Below are 24,395 nucleotides of genomic sequence, written 5' to 3'. Positions count from 1 at the left end.
TTTGTACCTGAGTATTTTTTAATCCCAAGAAATTGAAGATTATTTGAAGTTAAATGATAAAATAATTGTCTCTTTAAGTCAATGCAAAACAAATAAATCCTGGTACTTGCAACAAAAATGGATGGAACTGGAGATCATTACGTTAACTGAAATAAGCCAGAAACAGAAAGATGAATGCTATACACATTCTATATGTTGAAGATAATATATAGTAAGCTTAAAAACTGTGTGGTTCTTATTTCATTTAGTATATAAGAACCAAATATAAATATTGTCCTCACCAAATGTTGCCATGTCTATGGTAATATGCCCTTCCTACCTCACTTCATACTCATTGTCATATATCCCAAATTTTGTGATATTGTTATCCCTGTTTTTTTTTTCTTTTTTTAAACTTTTATTTAATGAATATAAATTTCCACAGTACAGCTTATGGATTACAATGGCTTCCCCCCCATAACTTCCCTCCCACCCACAACCCTCCCCTTTCCCGCTCCCTCTCCCCTTCCATTCACATCAAGATTCATTTTCAATTATCTTTATATACAGAAGATCAGTTTAGTATATATTAAGTAAAGATTTCAACAGTTTGCACCCACATAGAAACACAAAGTGAAAAATACTGTTTGAATACTAGTTATAGCATTAAATCACAATGTACAGCATATTAAGGATAGAGATCCCATGTGAGGAGCAAGTGCACAGTGACTCCTGTTGTTGACTTAACAAATTTTTATATGTCATATTTTTATTTGTTTATTTATTTTTAAACTTTTATTTAATGAATATAAATTTCCGAAGTACAGCTTATGGAATACAATGGCTTCCCCCCCCCATTACCTCCCCTTTCCTGCTCCCTCTCCCCTTCCATTCACATCAAGATTCATTTTCAATTCTCTTTATATACAGAAGATCAGTTTAGTATATATTAAGTAAAGATTTTTCAAGAGTTTGTCCTCACATAGCAACACCAAGTGAAAAATACTGTTGGAGTACTAGTTATAGCATTAAATCACAATGTACAGCTCATTAAGGGCAGAGATCCTACATGATATTTTTTTAAGAATTGATTAATTTTCTATGCAATTTCCAATTTAACACCAAGTTTTTTTTTTTCATTTTCAATTATCTTTATATACAGAAGATCGATTCAGTATATACTAAGTAAAGATTTCATCAGTTTGTACCCACACAGAAACACAAGGTGTAAAAATACTGTTTCAGTACTAATTATAGCATTACTTCACATTGGACAACACATTAAGGATAGATCCCACATGAGACACAGTACACAGTGACTCCTGTTGTTGATTTAACAATTTGACACTCTTGTTTATGGCGTCAGTAATCTCCCTAGGCTCTAGTCATGAGTTGACAAGGCTATGGAAGCCTTTTGAGTTTGCCGACTTCAATCTTATTCAGACAGAGTCATAGTCAAAGTGGAAGTTTTCTCCTCCCTTCAGAGAAAGGTACCTCCTTCTTTGATGGCCCCGTTCTTGTCATCAGAAACCCTACAAGCTAGGAGGGAATGGCGAGATATAGCCCAGGTACTAAGAGAGAAAAACTGCCAGCCCAGAATATTATATCCTGCAAAGCTCTCATTTGTGAATGAAGGTGAAATAAAGACCTTTCACAGCAAACAGAAATTGAAAGAATTTGTCGCCACTCGTCCAGCCCTGCAAAAGATGCTTAAAGATGTGTTACACGCAGAAACACAGAAACACGGTCATCAACATGAAAGAAGGTAAAGGAAGGAAACCTCACATCAAAAGATCACAGGAAGTTCAAAGCATATATTAGAAAACATCTTTGGTAAATGGTAGGGCAAAGTTACTACTTATCGATAGTCACATTGAACGTTAATGGCCTGAACTGTCCAGTTAAAAGACACTGATTGGCTGACTGGGTTAAGGAACAAAACCCATCTATTTGCTGCTTACAAGAAACACATCTTTCTAACAAAGATGCATACAGACTGAAAGTGAAAGGCTGGAAAACGTTATACCATGCCAACAGAAATGTTATCCCTGTTTTAATAATAATAGTAGACATGTACATGTACATACAATGTACATTTGAAATGAAAATGGAAAAATGTTAACATTATTATCTTAAAATTTTAAACAGATTAAAATTATGACAAAGTATATTTTGTAAGATAGTCAATGTGCTGTTGTGCTAGCTTTCCATACCTACAACAAAAGAACTAAGCCTACTCATGAAGGAAGGTTTATTTTGGAGGTTCACCTCTTGGGATCGGGCAGGTCTTACTGGTTCCTCCATCTAGTGAAGCCAGAAGATGTTAATGATGGAGTTCATGTGCAGAATCATATGTTAAGCCAGGAATCAGAGAAAATGTTTGGAGTTATTCAAGCTTAAATAGCCAATCCTCTTGTGAGAGAGCCATTTCCAAGCACATGTCCCCAAACCACCCTGGACACATACTAAACCCCACAATTTGATTAGGTTCCACCTTCTTAATATTACTTGCCTTTTCTTTGAAACTGAGAAGCAGTGCATTCCATGAAGGGCCATGAGAAGAATATAAGGTTTTCATGAAGAAACAGAAACAGGAGAGAGGGAGAGGTGGTATTTGGACATAAAATAATCAAGGTGGAGGAAAAAGTGCCTGCTGAGGTGTACACACCTCACAGAGAAAGTATGGTTCTAGAGAGGTTAGTTAGTAGTCAAACACATGCCCTCGTGTTATCTTTAGGGACTGGCTAACTTCTGGGGAGTTAGTCTCCCCCCTACAAGAAAAGTTTGATAAGATATCACAATATCATAACAAAAAATAAATAATTAGGAAGGAAGGGAGAGACAAATAAAAGCCTTACTCAGAAACTTCAGTGCCCTTTAGTGACCTTTCATTCCTGAACATCTTACATATCTACTCTGAAAATTATTAAGATTATCAATGTCCCATATGTTTTAATTCATTGTACAAAAAACGTGTTTTGCATATTTTAAGCTGAAATTGAGTTGTTCAATATTTTAGCGAATAAAATGCATTTTTTCATATTCATTTTGATTCTGTTTTTGTCTATATGTAGTCTTTGTTTAGAGAGTTAATTGTCATTTTTGGTGATATAAACATAGTGTAAGGGGGTTCTGGGGGTATACTGTATTTCTATATGCTGTTTCTTCTACCTATATTGTAAATTATTTTATCTTTGGGAATAACCAAATATCTACTTTCAGTTACTTTGTTCCATAGAATAACCCATATAACAGGGTCCTTTTTTAATTTCTATTTGTTTATTCATTTGAAACACACACACACAGAGACACAGAGTAGAGGAAGAAACAGAGATTTTCCATATGCTGGTTAACAACCCAGCAACAGTCACAAGTGGGTCATACAGAAGGCAGGGAGAAACAATTTTGTCAGCATCTCATATTGGAGCAGTGGTAGAAGTACTTGGGCAATCATGCGCTGCCTACAAAGCACATTAGCAAGAAGCTAGGTCAGAAAGAGAGGTGGACTTCAATTCCAGGCACTCAGACATTGAATGGTGATATCTCAAATATCAGTTCAACCCACTGTGTCACTACACATCACATGCTCCAATACGAAAAAATTCTAATAGGTTGATTCATTCTCTCTGGTCATTGTGATTTGTCTGGGTAGGAACAAAGAATTTAATTTAGCTATAATCTTGCTTAATGAACACTGCTGGAAACAAATGTTATCTTTTGATGAAGGTTGTTTATATAGTGAGTTAACAGAACCCAACACATAGTGAAAACATATCTGACAATAAATATTACACAGAAGAAGTAACTATATGATGATGAGAAAGAGATAGAGGGAGGGAGAGAGAAACTGAGATTAAAACCTTAAAATCAAATATGAGATGCATACAACCAGAATAACTCATTTGGAGAGTGAACCAATGGAAGGAAGACCTTTCTCTCTGTCTCTCTCTCTCACTGTCTGTAAAGTCTACCTGTCAAATAAATAAATAGAAATCTTAAAAAAAAAAAGAATGTGGTTACCAGGTATCCAAAGAAAATGTGCAACTGATCTTTCAGGAAGTTTACTATTTAAGGCTAATCCTCACCTCTGGGGAACGATGACTAGTTCTACAGAGGAAACGAACTGTACAAAAAATCCCTACCCCTACACACTTTTGGACTGAGAGGATATTGTTGTTTATGGACACCAAAGTGTGGGAAAATTGCAAAGTCCTCACCAGGGCCTCAATGGCAAACCTGAACAGGGGCACTTCCTTTGGGAAAAAGAACAGAACACAGCCTTTGCCTGGTGAAAGGCTGCTGTGACTGTGGTCCCTGTGATAGGGTTGCCAAACCCAGTCTTCAAAACCTGCAGGCTAACTATTGTTGAAGGGGTCAAAGGGGGAATGTGTGCCCGTGCTCCAAGAATGTTGCTTTTGTTTTGTTTTGTTTCGTTTCATCAGTTGAGCTGGATAGGTACAAAATGTTGTTCAACATTTTGTGGGTAAGGTCAGACATCTCCTGGACTAGGCTGAACAGTGTTGGACTTTCTGGCCCAACACTGAGTCATGGAATTCCTGTTAGTTGCCACTCCTTTGTCCTGTAGTTTCCATACTCTTACTGATTCCTTTGGTGTGTCTTTATTTGTCTGTAACAGAATACAGGTCGTCCAGCTCAAGATGGTCATGGGACAGGGATCCCAGCCTACCAAGTTAGATAATGTACAGCCCTCAGGACTGCACATGGCAGGCTTGACCCCAACCACCTCTGAAAGCCATAGGACAGACAGAAACAGAATACCCATAACCATCCCCATCCCCATATCTGCCAGGTTTAAGATACAGATCACAGACCTTCCCCATTTTATCTGCATAAGATTATTGGTTACTTCCCTTGAGAGGGAAATACTAGATAACAAGGTAGAGACATCTGCCTCTGTGTGTAAGAGGGGCAGATGAAACAGATGCTTTTAAAATAAATGGGATATTTTTTGTGCAGTTGAATGAGGAAAAAATGTGTAGAAACAAGCCTTGGAAGCAGAGAAGCATTTGCACAACAAAAGTCTTGCCCTTATCTTATAACCTTGTTTGGTGGTCCTAGCCATCTCATGGAGGCAATGTAGGGAAAATCTTCCCTAAAGTGAATGAAAAGGGGTTTTAGGTCCAATAACTATGCTAATGGTGTTCTGGAAGGTATTTCGGGAATGCCAACAAACCCAGAAAACCCTCTACCCCGTGAAATTCCAGAAAGCAATGGAGGATGGAGAGGGAGAACAAAAATGATGGGCCCATACAGATGTCTATGAAATACTCCAGTCAGAACGCAGACTGGGATCTTAATTCATTCCTGAGATGCCCACCTGGTCCATCAAATATACTATTTTCATTAAACTTTGTATGTCTTGTGAAAACTATATATAAATTTTCAGAAGTACTTATTTTATTCCTGATTCCAAACAAACTGCATTTAAGATTTTAACATATGACCTGACACTATAAAACTCCCAGAAGAAAATACAGAAACAAAATATTATGGCATTATGCTGGGTAGAGATTAATTTGATATGATACCAAAACCACAGACAATAACAAAAGTAGACAAAGTTTAGTTTGATTGCATCAAACTACAAAACTTCTGTATGGTAAAGGGAAGAATTAGTAGAGTGAAGAGTTAGTGCACAGATTATGAGGAAATACTTGCAAATCAAAGATTGGATAAGGATTTAATATAAAATATGTAATATATAATATAGTTCTATGTTATATAACATACATAAGTTAATTATATATGGTATATATAATATGTATATGTACATGTATGCATATATATGTACACATATAAACATATATATGCATATACACACTACACACACACAAGAGACTCAACTACTAACTAACAAGACAACATAATCTTGTGAAAACCAAGCAAAGACTTGTATTGACATATCTGAAATGAAATCATATGAATGGCCACAGGAATGGAAAAACATTTCAGCATTATCAGTCATTAGGAATATGCACATCAACACCATGATGAGCTATTATTGCACAACTTTCATAATGACTATTATCAAAACACAACAGATAACAACTGCTTGAAAGGATGTGAAGATCTCGATGAGGGGCCCTCTACCACCAATGGCTCTACTCCCAACCTGTGTGTACTGATGGTCCTCTTCCCCACTTAATGCTGTATAATTGTTCAAACCTGGTAAATGCCACTCTTAGGATCATTGGTTACTATCCTCACTCTGTCTTTTATGACCTTGTCTAAATATGATCAGAGTCGGCAAACTTGGAAGGCTTCCATAGCCTTGGCAACTCATGACGAGAGCCTAGGGTGGTTACTGGCGCCATAAACTAGAGTGTCAATTTGTTGGGTCAACAACAGGAGCCACTGTGCACTTGCTCCTCATGTGGGATCTCTGTCCTTAATGTGCTGTACATTGTGATTTAATGCTATAACTAGTACTCAAACAGTATGTTTCACTTTGTGTTTCTATGTGGGTGCAAACTGTTGAAATCTTTATACTAAATTGATCTTCTGTATATAAAGAGAATTGAAAATGAATCTTGATGCAAATGGAAGGGGAGAGGGAGCGGGAGAGGGGAGGGTTGCGGGTGGGAGGGAAGTTATGTGAGGGGGAAGCCACTGTAATCCATAAGCTGTACACTGGAAATTTATACTCATTAAATAAAAGTTAAAAAAAATAAAAAAAAAAGAAAGGATGTGAAGAAAGGGCAATAATTGTATGCTGTTGGTGGTATTGTAAATTAGAGCAGTTATTTTTTAAAAATATATGAAGCTTTCTCAAGAGGGCAGAAATAAAATTGTCATATGATCCAGAAATCCCATTGCTGTGTTTGTACCCAAAGGTAATAAAATTAGTATGCTGAAGAGATATCTGCACTCACATGTTCATTGCAACATTGTTCACAATAGCATTAATATGGAAACAGCTAAAATATCCATCAACTGATGAATGGACTTTTAAAATGTGATATGAGCATACAGTAGAATACCATTCAGTCTTAGAAAAACAAAATCTGTCATTTATCACAACAGGGATGAACTTAGAGGGCATTGTGTTAAGTGTAATAAGCCAGGCACAGAGACAAATATATTACATAATTTATAAGTAGAATTTTCAAAAAGAACTCATGTAAAGTATAATGGTGGTTATAAAAGACTGGGAGTTGGTTGATAGAGAAGGCAGAGTCTGTGGGGCTGTGGCTTTGGCATAGTAGCCAAAGCCTCTGCCTGCGGGCCAGATATCATATGAGCACCGGTTCCTTTCCAGCTGCTTCACATCTGTTCCAGCTCTCTGTTTATAGCCTAGAAAGGCAGAGGAAGATGGCCTGTTTGGGCCTCTGCACCTCCGTGGGGAAACCAAAGAAAGCTCTTGGCTTTGTATCAGCTCAGCTCCAGCTGTTGTTGCTATTTGGGGAGTGAACCAGCGGATGGAAGACCTTTCTCTCTGTTTGTAACTCTACCTCTCAAATAAATAAAATCTTAAAAAAAATAAAAGAAGAAAGCAGAGATTGGTCAATGAGTTCCTGTTACGGTTAGATAGGAGGAATATCTGGTATTCTATTTTCTATAGTGAATATAGGTAACAACAATGAATTGTATATTTCAAAATAACTAAGAGAGAAGTTTATATACCATTTAGCCTAATTTGGTCATCCCACAGTGTATACATATATCAAAACATTACATTGTATTCCTTAATTATAAACAATTGTTATTTATATAAAGTAAAATTTAATTGAAACAGAAATTGGTTGTCAATATCAGAATCACTGACTACATTTGGGTGTTTAAATTTTTTGTTGTTGCTGTTGACAGGCAGAGTGGACAGTGAGAGAGACAGAGAGAAAGGTCTTCCTTTTCCGTTGGTTCACCCCCCCAATGGCCGCTGCAGCTGGCGCCTTGCGGCCCGCGCACCACACTGATCCAAGCCAGGAGCCAGGTGCTTCCTCCTGGTCTCCCATGCGGGTGCAGGGCCCAAGGACCTGGGCCATCCTCCACTGCACTCCTGGGCCACAGCAGAGAGCTGGACTGGAAGAGGAGCAACCGGGACAGAATCCGGCGCCCCGACCAGGACTGGAACCCAGTGTACCGGCTGCTGGCATGCAGGCGGAGGATTAACCTATTGAGCTGTGGCACTGGCCAATAGGTTTTTAAATTTAACTTCACTGGGGTTGGCAATGTGGTACAGCAGGCAAAACTGTCACTTGTGCAATGGCATCCTATAAAGGCACTGGTTCAAGTCCTCGCTGCTCCCTATTGACGCACCTAGGAAATCAGTAGAAGATGGAATAAGGAAGAAAAGGACCATATTTACATTCATATGGACCAAGTGAGCTGTTTCGGAATGATTCCCATGCAGTGCTGTAGTGCTCAAAGTTAGAATTTTGTTCTTAGTGACGTTTATCTCTAATTCTTTACAATGCTTCTTGAGGGAGGAGTCAACATTGCTCACAGAACAGTCTTCTTTATATGCTCAACCCAGTAAAGATATCTTGAGGAAAGTGGAACTGTGATAGGCAGCTGTTCAACAAGTAGGGAGGTGTTGGCATGGATTCATCCTCCCAACAAATATCATGTTCTAGAAAGGCTACAGAAGCAAAAACATACAGATTGTATTTTTCAGAGAACTAAGTTCATAGTCTATAGTTTTAATACACTCCAGAAAATATCCCTCAAAGCATTGATTTGATGGGGGGGGGGTGTCTTTTATACCTACTTTATTGTTGGAAGAGTTCTCCAGAGAAAATGTAATTTCCTGGATGGGTATTTGAGATATACATAAAGTCATGGAAGACATAATCACTTTTCTAGACTCAGTACAGGTTACCAGTATTATTTTTTAAAATCATAGCTAATTGTTTAATACCTGAAGATTTCTCATTTTTAAGCTATAGTTCTTTTCTTCCCCAGGCAATAATATTTTGAAGATAATATTTATTTACTTGCATTTCTGGTTCAAATGTTAGCTCTTATTAAATAATGATGTTCAGAAACATTCACATCTGTAAGTTTTTGAACTGTTAAATAATCTCTCAAGGAGGTTATATTAATTATGATTCGATAGTGCACTGATCATGACTAATAAATCATTGACAAATTCTTTCCTATTTATTTCCATAATTAGACAAAGGCCTATTCATTTTAACTTTTTTTTTACAAATCTTGATTATATAGGAAGTTTTTGAGTTTAATATATTATTTTATAATTAATGAAAGTATCAACTATGATATATTACAGTACTTATGGGAAAAGTAACATACATAGAAGATAATATTATCAAGAAATGTGGATTCTAATTAAAATATACTTCTTTGAATTAGATGAGATGAATCAAAAACCTGTAGATAATTTTTCAGACCTATTCAAGCATATTATGCAAAATAGAAAACAGGAAATTTTAATTAAAAAATAAGTGGTAGATGAAGAGCTCAAAATTATAGTCAACAGACACTTTTTTGGCGTTTATGTTTTCTGTAAAAAGTAAAAGTAAAGATACATCAATTGAATAAATAGGGAGGAAAAGGTCCCGGCGCTGTGAGACAGTGGGTTAAAGCCATAGCCTGAAGCACCGGCATCCCATATGGGTGCCAGTTCTAGTCCCGGCTGCTCCTCTTCCAATCTAGCTCTCTGCTATGGCCTAGGATAGCAGTAGAAGATGGCCCAAGTCCATGGGGCCCTGCACCTGTGTAGGAAATCTGGAGGAAGCTCCGGTTCCTGGCTTCGGATAGGTGCAGCTCCTGCTGCTGCGGCCATCCTGGGGGTGAACCAGTGGGTGGAAGACCTCTCTCCCTGTCTCTACCTCTCTCTGTAACTCTGTCTTTCAAATAAATAAAAATAAATTTTTAAAAAAATAGGGAGGAAAAGAAAATCATAAATGAAAGTAGAGGAAAAGTAAAAATTATTTAGAGGTATGTGTTCTTGTGTTTTAATCAATCATATGATTGATAAGTGTGAGTATGATGAAGTGAGAAAGACATAAAAAGATATCATTTATTAGATTTATACTATTTAAAATTAAGAAGAAACAGAAAAAAGATAAAATGAATTGTTCTATGAAAACTAGGAATGTTTTCTCCTGCAGCAGAATAGAGATTGAAATATTGCTTGTTCTCTAGTGAAGAATCTGTTTACAAACAATGTGATTTTGCCAGTGCAGGTTGTATGACCATGAAGCATGAAGACTGCAAATAAGTAAATATGGAAGGGATTATCTCATTTAAATAGTAAGGGATGTGTAATTTACAATAAAAATAGAGCTGTCATGCATGGCTAAGGACATGCCTAGAGCATCTGTTTTCATAATGTTTATAAAGCGTTATTCTTTACGTGAGTGAGGAAGGACCAAAAGCCAATGGTTTACTTGGCTTATGCAGTCGTTTTCACATACATGGGCAGTGTCTTGCATCCACTATACTCAGTTATAACTTAGCAAAAATTTCCTGAAAACACTGCCCTCATTTACCCAAATACAGTTGGGTCCACTGATTTGTAGACATTATAGGAAGATATCTCTCCATACTCTGTTCTTTCTATGAAAAAAAAAAAAGGTAAAGGATATTTTCACACTGAAACACGAATTAAAAAAAAAAAAAACTTACCCATAAACTTAAGCACCATAGTTTAAAAATTTATTATTTAAATTAAAGTAGATGTAATAATTTGGGCTTTGGAAAGAAATCATGTCATAAGGGGGTGTTGGAAGAGTTTAAAGGAGGAAGGAATACAACATATGATAGGATGAAGGAAAACTAAGACAGTATGGGGCAGAGCTCATTGACTATCCTCAGTGGAAACTATTATCATTATTTGAATTGAGGGAGTATGCACAGAGAACTGTTAGAATTGAGCAGGAACCATACCGTGCTTAATTCTGAGGTATAATAAGGTAATAATTTAAGATGTTAGAATTAAGCAATAAGATTACCACGAGATAATATTTGTAAACATTGATAAAGAAACTGAGACTCTGGCATGTAATTAGAAAGATAACAAATGATACAATTCTCTTCCTATCATTGAGCCTCTTGCTACCACCTGCTGTTATTTGAAACTAAATACGAGGCAAAGACATGTGTACTTCAGAGCATAAATATCAAACATCAAAGACACAGAACTGAGTTGAGAAGGGATCTGGATTAACAGAAGGAAACCCTGCACAGTACTCATTGTTTCACAGCTTCCATTCTTGTTTTATGTCTTGATGAAAAAAAAAAAATCTCTAAATCCCAAAGGCAAGGAGATCTATCAGCTACTACGTCATTGTGCTGTGATGTCAATGCAGTAATACTTCTAACATGGGTTGAATTGTACCCTCTCTTCTCCCAGTGAGTTCTTAAATCATATGATGCCTCTGAATATGACCTCATTTGGAAAGAGGTTCTTTAGATATATAATCAGGTAAAAACAGTCAGTGATCCATCCACCATGACTGATATCCTTGTAAGAAGAAGAAGATGTGAACTCAGGAACACAGGCAGGGAATGCCTTATGAAGACACAGAAGGAAGAGCATCCTTTCAAATCAGCTGAAGAAACATAACTACAAAAAAAATCTGGCTGGCTCCGCGGCTCAATAGGCTAATCCTCCACACTGGGCTCTAGTCCCAGTTGCTCCTCTTCCAGTCCAGCTCTCTGCTGTGGCCCGGGAGTGCAGTGGAGGATGGTCTAAGTGCTTGGGCCCTGCACCTGCATGGCAGACCAGGAGAAGCACCTGGCTCGTGGCTTCGGATCAGCATGGTGTGCCGGCCACAGCACGCCGGCCTCAGTGGCCATTGGGGGGTGAACCAACGGAAAAAGGAAGACCTTTCTCTCTGTCTCTCTCTGTCCACTCTGCCTGTCAAAAAAAAAAAAATAAATAAATAAAGAAAAAGAAAAAAGAAAAAGAAAGAAAGAAAGAAAGAAAATCTGGGGAAGGCATTGAAAAGCAAATTAAGCTGTGTTTGCGATGCCTGCATCCAGTATCTGAGTGCTGGTTTGAGCCCCTGGCTCCTCCATGACTAATATGGCTGGGAAGGCAGCAGATGGTTGCCCAAGAACTTGAGTCCTTGCCATCCACATAGGAGACCTGGATTGAGTCCCAGGCTCCTGGCTTTGGTATGGGCCAAACACAGCTAATGAGGGCATTTGGCTTGAGGGCATTTGGGGCTAGGAAACCAGTGCTTGGAAGATTATGTCTGTCTGAGTCTCCCTCCCTCTCACCCTTCCTCCCCACAGTTATTTCTAGTAAGAAAAAATAAGATATTTATTGCTGTATAAACATTAAAACAAAATGTGAATTACATCACAGACCATCTGCACTAAGTGATGAAAAGAGAAAAAAAAAATCCTATCCTTTCATGTAATAAAGCAGATATACGCGTTCTTAAGATAAACAGTAACTTATCCGCAGGTATGGAGACATAGTGGTACTATTTTTCACTCACAGTTCAAATTGACTTTACCTGGTATTTGAAGTGTTTACCTAGTATTTGTTTTTTTGTTTTGTTAGTGAATTTGTTTTATCCAGAGGGAAAAGGAACTTTTCAGGCCTTTCTAACAGGTGATACCTAAGACCTTCACATGTTAGGTTCCTACCCTCTCACAGAAACAGAGGTGGGGATCCTAGCTCCCTTGATATTGACATTTCAAAGAGATGGCCTCTGGGTCTTTGAGAAAGGCATCCTTGGGCTCTAAAGCTAACAAAAGGCCTATCTAGTTTTCAAAAGGATTTCTTTACATTTCAAAGAGATGAGAAAGTACTTAAATGTAACATTTTCTAAAGTAAATGCCCTAAGAAAAATTGGGAGAGGAAATTCCATCCCCTGATTCAACAGGGGAAGTTAACACTCTCTGAAATTATATTTGACCCACAAGACAGAGGCAGACATTGAAGTTACGCTCCCAGTGTCCAGGGATCATTCTGGGCTACCGAAAACTGGAAAAGTCCAAGAGCAATACTCCCCTAAGGGTATAAAAGCATGGCATTGTCAACGTCTTAATTTCAGATGTCTTGCCTCAAAACTCAGAGAATACATTCACATTGTGTTAAGCCACCCAGTTTGTAGCACTTATTTTTATACTAGTCTTTGGAAATGAAAACAACTAATTTCCTTTTAAAACATAAAAGTCAACAACCAAAATTTTCGTCACACAGGGAAGAAAAACCAAGAGCATTTAAAACTTAGGGGCTGGTGTTGCGGCTTAATGGGTTAAGCTGCCACCTGCAGCATCCCATATGGGCGCAGGTTCGGGACCTGAATGCTCCACTTCCAATCCAGCTCACTGCTAATGTGCCTAGGAAAGCAGTGCAGGATGGACCAATTTTGGCTCCTGTACCATCGTGGTAGACCTAGAAGAAGCTCCTGGCTTCTGTCTTCAGATTAGCTCAGCTCTGGCCATTGTGGTCATTTGGGGAGTGAACCTGCCTGTGGAAGACCTCTCTCTCTCTCTGTCTCTACCTGTCTCTCTGTGAAACTTTTTCAAATAAACAAAATGAATCCTAAAAAATAAATCCAACTCCTTAATGGTCCTAGGCATTTTCCTAGTGACTAGTAATGCTATCAATGGGAGTATTAATGACATCCCCTGGTCTCCAGACAATGGTCCTGTGTTGGTTTTAGCTTTTAATTCAGCTTCTGTGTTACCTGATAGACATACTAGGCACTGGAATGTCAAAAATCTTATGAGCCCAGTGCAGTGAGATGGAGAGAAATTCCTAAATAGTTGGTGAGGTATACAGACAAGAGGGAGTGCTGTCACTCCATCAACTGTTTCCCATGTCTGTAAATGCTCCTAATGTGGGAGATAGTACTCTCTCATTATGTCTTCTAACCATGTGTCTCTGAGAGATGGAACATGTTAGTCACTTCATGGCATGAACAGAATGCTACATTTCCTATTGTTTCAATGAATTTCTTCATCTTAGGACATGTTATGTGAGATGAAGAAGAGAACATCATTACAAATATTAAAAATAATATAAAATGAAAAAATATATTTCAGTACCGACAATAAATTTTGCATTTAAGATAAACAGTTCAAAAAGGTTGAAAAGAACAACTTGTCAAAATCAAGGGATCTGTGCTATTTATTCTTTAAAATTGTGTTGAAGTCACTTGTGCCCAAATATTTGTGTGGCAAGGTTTTCTAAATCAAGTTTTTTTTAATAGAGAAAGAATTTAATGACTATTGAGTCATATGAAAATATTATAGCATTGATTATGAAGTATTTACCCTAAAATATCATATCCATACAAATAAAGTGATATTTTATACATTAAATGAAGCATGTATTAAATAGTTTCCATTAAAAACAGATTTTTCAGGGCCAGCACTGTGATGCAGTGGGCTAGGCCATCAACTGGAATGCCTTTAACCCATATTACAGTGTCAGTTTCAGACTTGGCAGCTTCATTTCCAATCAGGCTCCCTGATACTGCTCCTGATTAGGCAGCCAATGATAGTCCATGTACTTGGGCCCCTGGTATCCTTATGAGAGACCCAGATGCAGTTCTAGGCTTCTGGCTTTGACCCAGTCCATCCCCAGCCATTATGGTCACTTAGTTAGTGAACCAACAAATGGAAGATGCCTCTCTCATTCCCCCCCCCTTTCCCTTTCTCCCATACACTCTAATAAAAATAAAAATGTGCTTTCCATATATGAGTTTAGGATGCCCCTGAATAGATGCTTTACTGTTTTAAACATGAGTCAAATAATATCTCTAGAGATACAAAAACTTACTTATTTTGAAAATGTTTAAGCTTTTGCTTTAATAGCAGCATAAAAAATGTGATTATGTCAGTTATACAAATGTAGCAATAACCAAAATTAACTATGAATTTCATCTCAGAATAAGTAGAAAAATGATAAAAAACATAATTACTTTATATTTGGAAAATGAATATTAAAATCAAAATTACACATATAAGCCTCTCATTAAAAGATGATGATGTTTCAAAAAAAGCAACAAATACATTTAAGTATTAAAGCAACCAACCTCTCATTTACTTGATTTTTTGCTTACATCATTTAAACTATGTGTTGACTCAAAAGATGAAGAGTATCTCCAGAAGTATATGATATAGAAAATTGCCAATTGAAAATTGAAAGAGTTATCTCAAAGTTATAATAAACTACCAAGAATTAGATTCACTGAAACATTCTGACAATACATTAAAACCTGATAAATATTAATGATGATTCACTATAATCATTATACATCAATCATATTTTCTGAAATCTACTCCAAATTTAAATGATTGATAATTATCCCTAGCTGATTTTTCCTGGAAATTTCCCATTGCTGCTGAAACAATGTACCGTAACATTGCCTTAAAAAAAGATATACACTATTTTGTAATTATAAAGGTCAAATATCCAAAATAAACATCATTGGGTTAAAAAAAAAATCAAGTCTTTGGCAAGTATGGCTGCCTCTGGAGTCTCAGAATAAATAGTCTGTTTCCTTACCTGTTTAGTGTCTAATGGTCAACTGCATTTGCTGGGCTCATGGACACATCTTCCTCTTTCAAATCCAACAATGATCAGTTTTTTAGCCATGTTCACATTGTATTATTTCAACCCTTTTTATCTATAATTAAAGCTCCTTTCGTCTCTTTTTTAAGAATCCTTGTGGTTACATTGGGCTTTTGTGGACAATTCAGGATAATATCTCCAACTCATTACAACAAATTCAATCACATATGCAAAATACTTTCTAGTTAAGATAAAGTATTCACCAGTTCCAGAGAATAGAATGTGACTATCTTGGTGGTGTTGAATTTTTTTAGCTTTGTGTATTTCCATTTCACTTTTCACAGTCTATATTAAATCAGATGCTCTTTTAAGTAAATAAAAAATCAACAGAATATATCATAAAGGAACAAAATTTAGAATAATAAGGGAAACAGATAAACAAATGACTTTGTTTGATGCTGTTTTGTTAAGCAGGAAGATGAAGATATCAAAGAACGTGGCTGGTTCTAGGAAAACAGGAAGTACTACTTCACCTCTCGAAGAAGAAAGAAGAATATTTCATGATAAGAACCCAGGTTAATGAAAATCTTGGTTAGCATCCATGAGGTAATTTAGGTCCATAAAACATCTGATTATAGCAGCTATTAAAGAACAAGAAAATCTAAATCTATGACCCAACACCATCAAATTATTAGAGAACATTGGAGAAACCCTGCAAGATATAGGCACAGGCAAAGACTTTTTTGGAAAAGACCCTGGAAGCACAGGCAGTCAAAGCAAAAATTAACATTTGGGATTGCATCAAACTGAGAAGTTGCTGTACTTCAAAAGAAACAGTCAGGAAAATGAAGAGGCAACCAACAGAATGCGAAATAAATATTTGCAAACTATGCAACAGATAAAGGGTTGATAACCAGAATCTACAAAGAGATCAAGAAACTCCACAACATCAAAACAAATAATCAACTTAAGAGATGGGCCAAGGACCTCAATAGACATTTTTCAAAAGAGGAAATCCAAATGGCCAACAGGCACATGAAAAAATGTTCAAGATCACTAGCAATCAGGGAAATGCAAATCAAAACCACAATGAGGTTTCACCTCACCCCAGTTAGAATGGCTCACATTCAGAAATCTACCAACAATAGATGCTGGTGAGGATATGGGGGAAAAAGGGACACTAATCCACTGTTGGTGGGAATGCAAACTGGTAAAGCCACTATGGAAGCCACTCTGGAGATTCCTCAGAAACCTGAACATAACCCTACCATACAACCTAGCCATCCCACTCCTTGGAATTTATCAAAGGAAATTAATTTGGCAAACAATGAAATCTGGCCATTTGCAACAAGATGGAGGAATCTGGAAAACATTATGCTGAGTGAATTAAGCCAGCCCCTAAGGGACAAATATCATATGTTCTCCCTGATCGGCGACAACTAACTGAGCACCAAAGGGGAAACCTGTAAGTGAAATGGACACTATCAGAAACAGTGACTTGATCAGCCCTTGTCCTGACTGTTGATGTACAATGTAATACTTTATCCATTTTAGTATTTTTTTTTTTGTTCTAGTACTAGTGGTTGAACTCTGTAATTATCACACAATTATTCTTAGGTGTTTAAATTTAACTGAAAAGTGATCCCTGTTAAATATAAGAGTGGGAATAAGAGAGGGAGGAGATGTACAATTTGGGACATGCTCAATCCGACTTGCCCCAAATGGTGGAGTTAGAAACGTGCCAGAGGATTCCAATTCAATCACATCAAGGTGGCCTGTACCAATGCCATCTCACTAATCCATGTGATCAATTTCAGTTCACAATGGATCACACTGATAGGTCGAAGAGTCAAAGGGATCACACAAACAAGACTAGTGTCTGCTAATACTAACTGATAGAATCAAAAAGGGAGAGAATGATCCATCATGGGAGGCGGGATACACAGCAGACTCATAGAATGGCAGATGTCCTAAGTAGCACAGTGGCCTCAGAACCAGCCCTTAAGGCATTCAGTCCTGGCTGAAGAGCCCATGAGAGTATTTTAGGCATGGAAAGCCAAGACTCTCTGAGAAAAAAAAAAAAAAAAAGGACCTAAATGAAAGATTTCTGCGAGTGAGATCCCAGTGGAAAGAACAGGGCCATCAAAGAAGGAGGTACCTTTCTCTGAAGGGAGGAGAGAACTTCCACTTTGACTATGACCTTGTCAGAATAAGATCAAATCGGCGAATTCAAAAGGCTTCCATAGCCTTGGCAACGCATGACTAGAGCCTAGGCAGATTACTGAGGCCAAAAGTAAGAGTATCAAATTGTTAAGTCTACAACAGGAGTCACTGTGTACTTATTTCTCATGTGGGATCCCTGTCCTTAATGTGTTGTCCAATGTGAAGTAATGCTATAACTAGTACTGAAACAGAATTTTACACTTTGTGTTTCTCTGTGGGTGCAAACTGATGAAATCTTTACATAATATACATTAAATTGATCTTCTGTACATATAGATAATTGAAAATGAATCTTGATGTGAATGGAATGGGAGAGGGAGCAGGAGATGGGAGGGGTGCGAGTGGGAGGGAAATTATGGGGGGAGAAGCTGTTGTAATCCATAAACTGTACTTCGGAAATTTATATTTACTAAATAAAAAAAAATTCTAAAAAAAGTAATTGTAGTTGAAAATGAATATAATTAATTATATAATTGGGAGATTCTAATGTTAATTCCCATTCTAATTACATGATGAAACTGAATCATTATATATAATGTACTTAGGAATATGAATGAAATTTCTGTAAGGGATTTCTTGGACATATTTATTATGACCAACAGTAAGATTACTTTCATCTCTATGGCATATAAGAATATTTGCATTTATTAATTATAATGCATGCAAATTTTCTCTCTTCCTATATCATTCATTGTTCTTTTTTTTAATTTAAAAAATTTATTTATTTGGAAGACAGAGTTACAGAGAGGCAGTGGGAGAGAGAGAGAGAGAGTCTTCTATGCCCTGGTTCACTTCCCAAATGACCATAATATCTGTAGCTGTGGTGATCTGAAGCCAGGAGCCAGGAGCTTCCTCTGGGTCTTCCTTGTGGGTTCAGGGGCCCAAGCATATGGGCCATCTTCTGCAGCTTTCTCAGGCCACAGCAGAGAGCTGGATCACAGCAGAACAACTGGGGCTTGAACCGGCATCCATATGGGATGCCACCACTGCAGGTGGAGGCTTTACACTCTACACCACAGTGCTGGGCCCTATACACTCTTCTTTAATATTATTATCTAATATCTATCTTTTCTTACATATTATTGTCTTATTAAGTGAAGCCAATTTCTCTTTATCTATCTATAGCTGGTTATTAATGATTGAATTTTGATTCACATAGATATTTTAAAACAACTGCAGGCATTGTGTAGACTAAGTTCAACAAATATAGTACAGGACAAATATATATACGGTTAATAAATACACAGCACATATATAAAGGCCGTGACAATAATTGGTGTTACAAGTTGGAAAAGGAAGCTTTTCTACTGTATATGGGAGTGAAATAGCTTCTATCAAGGAGAACACTAAAGCACCTATTGAAAGTGGATAAAACTAAACAAATACAAATATAAGTCTTTTATCAGATATCAAATTGTTATTAGATATTGATATAAAATGGTAATTTACCATTAATTTGGGTGTTCTTGATGCCTGGCACATGGAGTCCTATATTAATTACTGAGGTGTATAAATGAGACCACTGGAGACCCCTTTAAATTATGATTGTGTATTTCAGACGCTCATGCCAGAATAATCAAGGTAGAAACCAAACATTTGAGTGAATCAAACAGCTTCAAATACAAATTTCACATATAGATCTCATTCTGTATGTTATTCTACTTCTGCAATGTTCCTCTTAATTTATTTTATTCATTCTTCATTAATACTTCTGGATCTTTGAGTAAAAAAAAAATTTATGAAATAACAGTAGCTATATTAACTTTTATTTTTGATTTTTTCCTTCAAAGTAGCCAAAAACTACCTGAAACCACTAATCATGGATTACTAATCATGAAACTAATTTCCTTTATATTTCAAACTAAGAAAAAAACAAAAATTAAAAGTGAAAGATATCAGTTTTAATTTTGTGACTAAGATTTCTTCTTTAATGAGAGATTTTATTAAATAGTATAATTGAAGTGCACTGGCTATAGTTTTTATAGCATCTTATTCATTTATAGCAAAAATAATATTTTAGAATAACCACCGATTTTGGTTCCCTATCTAAATTTGAATCTCCAGTGCTTAAGTCATGTTTAAGAGATCTATATAGCATGTTGTCTGTGAATGATGTATCTTAGCACAAGAAAGTATAGAGATTATAACTTAAATAAATTCTCTAATCATTTAATAGTATTCTCTTCCAATTCTGTGTGTTTACTATGCTTTAAATTTCTTCATTTTATTTGTGAATTGTTTTTCCTGTTCCCCAATTAGAAAGCTTTAAGAATAGCTATTTATCTAGTTTGCCTCTCCTGGATCTATTATGTTTAAATAAACCAATTTGGAAAATATACTAGATGATCAATAAATATGTATTGGATAAATATACTATTAAAACAAAATAGAAAATTTTCAGTTTGATTTTAAAAATAATTTAATTTTCTATTGTAAATTTATTGCTTTATGCAAGAAAGTCAATGTGACAGAATAATTCTATCTGTGGTTCAGTGCTAAGCTGCTACTTGGGATACCTGCATTTCATAATGAAATGCCTTGGTTCATGTCCCCACCTCTGTTTCCTACCAACTTCCTACTAATGCATACTCTGGGAAGCAGTAGATGATTGCTTAAGTACTTGGATCCTTCACAGCCCTGTAAGAGACCTGGATGAATTCCCTGGCTCTAGACTTCGATCTGACTACTACAGACATTTGAGCATTGATGATCCTCTCTCTCTCTCTTTCTCTCTCTCTCTCTTTCTCTCTCCCCCCTCCACCCTCATCACTGTTCACTGTGCCTTTCAGATAGATGAAAATAAATAAATATCTTTGCAAATTAGGCCCAAATTAAAAATCCAATTGCATATTAATATTTATGAATTAAATAAAATTATTTGTCATCTTATAAAACTCAAAAGATAAAGGTCAGTGGAACAATCCTAAACATTGATGATAAAATATTGATGTAGAATTTAAAATAACAATAAAGGCCAAGATTATCATTTCTCCTCTAAATATTTGAAGGATTTATGTTCAATCAGTTATAGTTCACATTTTCCTACACTCAAGTATATGCACAGTAAAATAGGCACTGTGCTTTGCATGCAATGAGATGCTCCAATTTTAATAACAATGAAATAATCCTATAAAATTGATTTTCCCAGAGGGTAATGTTTGACATAACTAAAACTGCTAAGAAGTTATTTTGTAGTCTACAACTCTATTCCATAGAGATCGGATATTCAACAACTTAATCCAATGTGTATTTTCACCTGGGGTTTTACCATTTTTTTTAAGTTGTAGTTTTAAGAAAGCCTTTTCTTCTTTCTTTGTTTCTTTTGTACTTTGTTTCAAACTGTTTCCATATCCCTGGTTAAAAACTCCAGGGAGTAAAGCTTTAACACTAGAAATCTACTTTTTCACCCAAGTTGCTCTGTCACTGCTTGTTCAGAAATTGCTTTGTATTACAGCACAGGAAAAGGAAGAAAAACAAGGAATATATTTGAGACTTCCTATTTATTAACTCCAATTGAAGATAGTCATGCTACAAGTTTCCAGTTGCATCTTGCTAAAGCAACGAAAACTAATGCTATCAGGTTCAATGCTTTTTTAAAGAAACAAGAATGGAATTCTTGAAGTTTTCAAATTCCAAACTACATTATGATATTTCTTTGCTGTATCTACATCTACACAATGCCAAAAGGCTGGTACACATCACTAAATTCTGTTAAAGTTTTGTTGACATTCACTGAGACTGGAGTGAGTGGAAAAATAACCCACCTGATCTAGTCTCTGAAAATTGAATATGTTATGCCATGTGGTAAGGGAGAATTAAAGTTGTCAGTAAAATTAAGATTGATAATCTGATGACTGAAATGCAGAGATTATTATGAATTATTTGAGAGGGTTTAAGGTCATCCAAAGGATCATTATAAGTGACAGAGGATCTCAGAAGAGTCAGTAATGGTAATGTGGAGTGAGAAATTATCAACCATTGTGTACTTCAAAGATGGAAAGAGGGCCTGAGGGAAGGAATATGAATAGCCTCTGGAAACTGGAAAAGGCAAGAAAATGGAATCTCCTATAGAGCCTCCAGAAAGCAATGCAACCAGATCATAGTCCATTTTAGCCTAGCTAGCATTCCTGAGTTCCAGACCCACAGAACGGTAAATTCATGATATTTCAGCTACTAAACTTATGGTAATTTGTATGGTATAAGACAGATACCATTTAGTAATAGGAAATGAAGACTGGTTTCATAGCAAATTTTCCTATGCCAAAGTTAAGAGCAGTCAAAGATGTATAGCTCTAATGATCTGAATATGGCAGTCTTTCTTCAAATAGAACCATGTAAATTGATTTCTTTTAAAAATGCAAACATCATAAAGTTAAAAATAAACACTTAAGAATAATTGTGTGTTAATTAAAGAGTTCAATCAATAGTATTAAGTAGAACAAACAAAAAAATACTAAAAGGAATAAAGTATTAAGTTGTTCCCCGACAGTCAGGACAAGGGCTGATCAAGTCATTGTTACTCAAAGTGTCCATTTCACTTACAGGTTTCCTTTTTGGTGCTCAGTGAGTTGTCACCGAACAGGGAGAACATATGATATTTGTCTCTTTGGGACTGGCTTAATTCACTCAACATGATGTTTTCCAGATTCCTCCATCTTGTTGCAAATGACCATATTTCATTGTTTTTATTGCTGTATAGTATTCTATAGAGTACATGTCCCATAATTTCTTTATCCAGTCTACTGTTGTTGGGCATTTGGGTTGGTTCCAGGTCTTAGCTATTGTGAATTGAGCTGCAATAAACTTTAAGATGCAGACAGCTCTTTTATTTGCAATTTAATTTCCTTTGAGTAAATTCCAAGGAGTGGGATGGCTGGGTTGTATGGTAGGGTTATGTTCAGGTTTCTGAGGAATCTCCAGAGTGGCTTCCATAGTGGCTTTACCAGTTTGCATTCCCACCAACAGTGGATTAGTGTCCCTTTTTCCCCCATATCCTCACCAGCATCTATTGTTGGTAGATTTCTGAATGTGAGCCATTCTAACTGGGGTGAGGTGAAACCTCATTGTGGTTTTGATTTGCATTTCCCTGATTGCTAGTGATCTTGAACATTTTTTCATGTGCCTGTTGGCCATTTGGATTTCCTCTTTTGAAAAATGTCTATTGAGGTCCTTGGCCCATTTCTTAAGTTGATTATTTGTTTTGATGTTGTGGAGTTTCTTGATCTCTTTGTAGATTCTGGTTATCAACCCTTTATCTGTTGCATAGTTTGCAAATATTTATTTCGCATTCTGTTGGTTGTCTCTTCATTTTCCTGACTGTTTCTTTTGAAGTACAGCAACTTCTCAGTTTGATGCAATCCCAAATGTTAATTTTTGCTTTGACTGCCTGTGCTTCCAGGGTCTTTTCCAAAAAAGTCTTTGCCTGTGCCTATATCTTGCAGGGTTTCTCCAATGTTCTCTAATAATTTGATGGTGTCAGGTCATAGATTTAAGTCTTTAATCCATGTAGAGTGAATTTTTGTGTAAGGTGTAATGTAGGAGTCTTGTTTCATGATTCTGCACATCGAAATCCAATTCTCCCAGCACCATTTATTGAATAGTCTGTCCTTACTCCAGGGATTGGTTTTGGATACTTGATCAAATATATATGTTGGCTTTAGATGTTTGGATTGATTTCTGGTGTTTCTATTCTGTTCCATTGGTCTATCCATCTGTTTCTGTACCAGTACCATGCTGTTTTGATAACAACTGCCCTGTAGTATGTCCTGAAATCTGGTATTGTGATGCCACCGGCTTTGTTTTTGTTGTACAAAATTGCTTTAGCTATTCGAGGTCTCCTGTGTCTCCATATGAATTTTAGCATCATTTTTTCCAGATCTGTGAGAAATGTCTTTGGTATTTTGATTGCTATTGCATCGAATCTATAAATTGCTTTTGGAAGAATGGACATTTTGATGATATTGATTCTTCCATCCATGAGCATGGAAGATTTCTCCATTTTTTGGTATCCTCTTCTATTTCTTTCTTTAAGATTTTGTAATTCTCATCGTGAGATCTTTGTTTTTGTGCTAAAGTTTATGTTGTCTGATATTAAGATGGCTGCACCCGTTCTTTTTTCATTTCTGTTGGCATGGTATATCTTTTTCCAGCCTTTCACTTTCAGTCTGTATGCATCTTTGTTGGTAAGATGTGTTTCTTGTAAACAGCAAATAATGGGTTTTGATCCTTAATCAAGTCCGCAAATCTGTGTCTTTTAACTGGACAGTTCAGGCCATTAACATTCAATGTGACTATTGATAAGTAGTAACTTTGCCCTGCCATTTGCCAAAGATATTTTCTAATATATGCTTTGAACTTCCTGTGATCTTTTGATGTGAGGTTTCCTTCCTTTACCTTCTTTCATTGATGACCACGTTTATGTGTTTCTGTGTGTAACACATCTTTAAGCATCTTTTGCAGGGCTGGACGAGTGGTGACAAATTCTTTCAATTTCTGTTAGCTGTGAAAGGTCTTTATTTCACCTTCATTCACAAATGAGAGCTTTGCAAGATATAATATTCTGGGCTGGCAGTTTTCTCTCTTAGTACCTGGGCTATGTCTCACCATTGCTTTCTAACTTGTAGGGTTTCTGATGAGAAGTCTGCTGTGAGTCTAATTGGAGATCCTCTGAGAGTAATCTGACGTTTCTCTCGCACATTTTAGAATCTTTTCTTTATGTTTCACTGTG

Source organism: Lepus europaeus, chromosome 4, assembly GCF_033115175.1.
Source record: "Lepus europaeus isolate LE1 chromosome 4, mLepTim1.pri, whole genome shotgun sequence".
Lineage (NCBI taxonomy): Eukaryota > Metazoa > Chordata > Mammalia > Lagomorpha > Leporidae > Lepus > Lepus europaeus.
This window is presented reverse-complemented; position numbering follows the sequence as displayed.